This window comes from Melozone crissalis, unplaced genomic scaffold (genome assembly GCF_028551555.1).
Source record: "Melozone crissalis strain CALT ecotype California unplaced genomic scaffold, PUWL_Pcris_2 ptg000365l_1, whole genome shotgun sequence".
Taxonomy (NCBI): domain Eukaryota; kingdom Metazoa; phylum Chordata; class Aves; order Passeriformes; family Passerellidae; genus Melozone; species Melozone crissalis.
Window position 1 is genome coordinate 129,352 of NW_026536108.1, and position 5,282 is coordinate 134,633.

The window sequence follows — 5,282 nt, forward strand, 5'->3', positions numbered from 1 at the left end:
ACAAACCCTCAGCTCAGAATCGAGCATTGCCCCGACTGCTCCTCCAGCTCAGAGCGAGAAAGAGGAAGCCGCTGCCTCTTCGGGGGGGTTGGGCTGTCAGACAAAGGTCAGTTGTAACCAGAGTGAAAAAATTGTAGCTAACAGTAATTTAGAAACTAAACATGCTGGAAGTGAAAAGGAGGTGTTATTATATATAATACTTTTGTCGTAGAGGATTTAAAATATTTAGTGGACAATTTGCAAAAATTGGTAATTCAACAAAAGGATTCAGTTGTCCCCAAAAGAGACTATTCTTTTGAGAAAATGGACTTGCCAATGATAGTAGGTTCAGACAGACAACCAGAAAAGCGGTGACCACCCTCTCAGTTTGTCTCTGGGCCAGGATTAAACAAAATCCTTCCTCTCATGCTGTTAAAAATGTTTAATTTGAGTTGGAATGTGACCCTGAAAGAGAAGCAGCTCAGAAACGAAAGTGGAAGGGAGTTATTACAGAAACTGTTGTAGAAGAGACTTTGCTCTCAAATGATGCAGAGGCTTTTCCTGTAGTGACTAATGCTGCAAGTCGAGTTTGGGAACCTTTGGACTGGGAGATTTTCGAAAGGTTGAGACCAGCAATTTCACAATTTGGTTTAAAGTCCCAACTTGCACAGTCACTTCTGCAGTATATTTTTTGCATCAAAAAATAATAAATAATAAAAGCAATAAATCAATGTATCATAGGCATTAAAATATTAAAAATAGACAAATATTACATAGACAAATAATAAATATTAAAATAGGGACTATGCAATGTTAAAATGCCTTTGTGTAACTGACTCAGGTGTAAAACAATTCACTTGTTTCTCACACCTGGGCCCGGCCTCTCCAGGTGACAACAGTGACACAAACCTGAGAGGAATTTATGAATTGATCCTGAAACCACAGGATGGAACCAGGAGAAGAAATCAAATATATTGACCTAATCTACAGAATGTCCTGCAGACAAGTCAGAGGCTCAAACCAAACAAGAGTTCCTGGAACATCCAAACCTCCCGGGAATGTTTGAGTAATGTCTGAACTCAGGAATGTGTTTGTAGCCCTGCCTTGGAACCGGATCTGGAGAACAATGGGTTAAGCTTGGGGTGAGTTCTTTGGCCAAGTGCTAAAACCCTTTTATAGCCCCGATTAAACTTTTACAATTTTCAAGGAGTGAACTTTGTTTCTCACACCCAGCTGTGGTTTGGGGCCCCCCCCGCTGCTGAGCACTGACCCTGCCCCGGGTGTCGCTGGAACCCCCAAAAACCGCAGCCGCCACCAGCCCTTGTTGGGTGTTGGGTTTTTCTGTTCTTTCCTTGTTTCTTGTGCATTTTTTCCCACGGAGTTGCTGAGAGGCGCTGATGGCTGAGTGCTTGAGAAGGCGGGGAGGGGGAACTCCTCTGGTTTTTGGGAGTTTCTCTGGGAGGGGGCACAGAGATAGCGGGAGAATGGGGGGCAGGGTTGGGGGCAGCCTCTCTCTGTCGCTCTTTGGCATCGGAGGAGGGCGGCCAGGCTGTCCCTGCAGAGAGAATTCACTGGCACCGCTGGAGCTCAGCCCTGAGGGACCGATCACCGTCTGCCCGTGTGCCCCGGGAATCCTCAAATCCGTGTGTCCTGGGAATCCTGAACTCCGTGTGCTCTGGGAATCCTGAATTGTGTGTGCCTTGGGAATCCTGAATTCTGTGTGCCCTGGGAATCCTGAATTTCATGTACTCTGAGAATCCTGAACTTTGTGTGCCCTGGGAATCCTGAATTTCGTGTGCTCTGGGAATCCTGAATTCCGTGTCCCTGATGTCCCCACAGAGTCCCCGGCAGGAAACTGGTGTGTCCCCAGTGTCCCCAACAGGACACCAGGGGACACTTGAGCCTTGTTGGAGACCCTGAGGGGACATCGGGGTCCCATTGGGGAAATCAGGAGACACTGGGGACTCTGCCCTGGTCCCACGGCGGGGGGGGGGGGGCAGTGACATCACATCTTCCTGCTTCCTCTATCCGGCCGCGCCCTGTCCCTCTGTGTCCCCAACCGTCACCTGGGTGTGTTTGTCACCTGGACTGTCCCCAGAGTGTCCCTGGAGTGTCCCCGGACTGTCCCCAGCTGCCATGAAGCCCCTCGAGGTGCGACAATCCTGGAGTGGTGGTGGAGGAACGGGACAGAGGGGACACGGGGTGACAGAGGGGACACGGGGGGGGTGAAAGGAGGCAGTGGGAGATGGAGGGGACACGGGCGGGGTGATAAAAGGCAGTGAGGGACAGAGAGGACACGGGGGTGGTGTGAGGGGCAGGGGGTTGCAAAGGGGACGGGAGGGCATCGGAGGAAGGGGAGAGGTGACCGAAAGGTGAAGGCGGGGGGGGCAACAGGAGGTGGCAGGTTGTGGCAAAGGGACAAAGGGGACAGCAGAGCCCTCCAGGGAGGGGACAAAGGGGATGCCAGGAGGGGACAGGGCCCACTCCAGGAGGCCCTAAGTGCCACCAGGTCCCTGACACCTCCCCTGTCCCCTCCCCAGCTGTCCCCGGCCCTGCTGCAGCCACAGGTCACCGTGGTGGCCATCCTGGGCGAGCTGCTGGCCACCCTGCCCAGGGAGGATGAGGAGATGCTGATGCTGCTCGAGTCCCCAAGGTGCCTGTACAGTGAACTGGTGGGCATCACCGTGGAGTTCCACGGCACCCTGCGTGCCACCGATGACACCTGGTGGCACTGCAATAACTCCTCTGAGGGTGAACCTCCCACGTCCTTTAGCCAGGCCCTGGCTGCCTACAGGAGCACCCCAGGGACCACCTGGTTCCATGTGAGAATGGCAGCCAGGAAGTGGCAGGAGTCCATGGTTGTGCTTGTGTACAGCTGGGCCCAGATGGCCAGGAAGGCCACCAACCTCCACAATGCCTGCAGGGAGGTGGCCACTGAGTTGGCCAACAGGGCGGCCACCACCACTGCCCGGGCCAGGGAGCTGCAGGACAAGGCTGCCCGTTATGGGACAGCTCAGGAAAACATGGTGGAGCTGGGTCAGGCCCTGGGCAGGGAGGAGGGGGCCGAGGTGGTGGCCGGGCATGAAGCCCAGGTGAGGAGAGAGGCCAGGGTGGCTGCCAGCGAGGCAACAAGGGCCACCATGGAGAGAGAATGGGTGGAGGCGGCCCTGTGGCCTCTGGAGCGCTTGGTGGCCGCGTGTGACAAGGCCACCTTGTTCTACTGGAACGTGTAGTGGCGGCTCAGGGACATCGAGACCATCCTGAAGGAGACAAACGAGGCATCCCCTGATGTCCTCCAGGCCTTGATGGCCAAAGTGACCATGTTTGAGTGTCTGTGGGAGGCCAGCACCGCCTTGCCAAGGATCACCTGCTGGGGACACTTGGGGACATTGACAACATCCTCTTGAGTCCCTGTGGTGGTTGCAGTGGACCTGGTGGCCCTGGCAGCCGCACGGTTGCTGAGCGGTGCCAAAAAGCCATCGAGGACATCCCGAGGCTGCTGCAGGAAAGTTTCACGTAGGGGCAGTGACATTTTTGGAGACATCGCTGCCGTCACCTGTGCCCTCCCGGTGCAGTGTTTGAGATAAATCTGGGGAATTTTCAATAATACTGTCCCAAATCCTGCTGGGAATGACGTCACTGGGGACACTCAGGGACACTCAGGGATACTCAGGGAACACTCAGGGAAACCCTGGGGACACTCAGGGACACTGGGGACACCCAGAGATACTCAGGGACACTCTGAAGACACTCAGGGAACTCAAGGACACTCTGGGAGAGGGGACAGGGGTGAATGAGTCGCCCCAAGAACTTCCAGGTTTGCACTGTGCCTGCAGCAGAGCCGGGTGGTAAATGACAATTTAATAATTGCCTTTTGCACTTTTGTATTGCCTTTTGCACATTGTATTGACCACCAGCAGTTTGGTATGGTATTTGATACTGATATTGATTATCGATGATACCTTGTAGCTGCTGGTCGGTACAATATAATCTATCAGTTCATGGGTGCACCTTACAGCCTATTATTAATTAATTAATCATTAATATCATCTCTATAAATCAGCCTGGTCTGATCTGAACTCTGTGTCAGACACATCATTGACCCTATTGAGAGACGAGTGATCAATATACCCACCCCAACATTCCTTGAGGGGAGCACAGCCAGGGAGCTGCTTCAGGGTGCTGTCACTGAGATATTTCCCCTTGGAAACCCTGGGTGGGATGGAAACACACCCAACAGATGGCAAAATTAAAATGATACCAAAGCCTCGTGGAATGTGGGTTAAAACATGGGGTGTCTAAAGCTGTAAATTGGTCAAAGCTTCATCAAGTGAGGCAAAATGATGATGAATAAGCCACTGATTTCCTTTCTGGAGTCAGAAATTAAAAGAGCTCTTTTTTACCTTGGGAGAGCTGCGTGTCCACATCGTGTTATTTCCTGTCCTGTAGCAACATCTGGTGGCCGCCGTGTGTGGAACAGCCATGGGTGAGGTCATATCGTTTTACTCCCCCTCCCTGTTTTGGCATAGTGACTGTGAGCCGTTCAGCACTTTGCCTGCAGGTCTTGTGATAACAGCAAATCCTGTGGGTTTCATGGAGGATTCTCTGGGTTTGGACCTCTGGAACGGTCTCATGGAGCGGAAACAGTTTTCTGTTTCCTGGAGTGATTTTGAAAGATAATTTCTGTGTTCCAGAGAGCAAGGGTTTTTCTCCAACACTGCAGAGGCATTCTCTAGGGAGGCGTGGTCTCTCATGGAAGGCCACGCACTTTTTGATGATGGCACGATAGACGTGGGATCACTGCTGCTGCAGTGGAAAAATTTTGATGCAATTTGGCAGAGTTCTGTGTTTTGTAGCTCTTGGAGTTCCCAGGGGGACCCTTCTGTCTCAGATGTGGATGAGGGGGTGTAAGAGCCGAAATGAGGGATGTGGGACTCCAGGCAGCTCTTCAAAATGCAGTTTATTACATCCGAGGAGTTACAGCAGTCCAGGGTCGTGGGTGATCGAGTCTGTGCCTACAGCTGCCAGCTCCAGCTGCAGGCAGGCCTGGAGACCCGCATCCCTCATTCAGGCTCTTAATAATCCCTCTTACTAATGGTGCCCCACGTTGGGTGCCACTGTAAGAGTCAGATTGAAAGATGCAGGACTCCAGGCGACTCTTCAAAATGCAATTTATTGCATCCAAGGTGTTACAGCAGTCCAGGGTCATGGGCGACAGAGCCTGTGCCTACAGCTGTCAGCTCCAGCTGCAGGCAGGCCTGGAGACCCACATCCTTCATTCAGGCTCTCAGTAATGCTGCCCC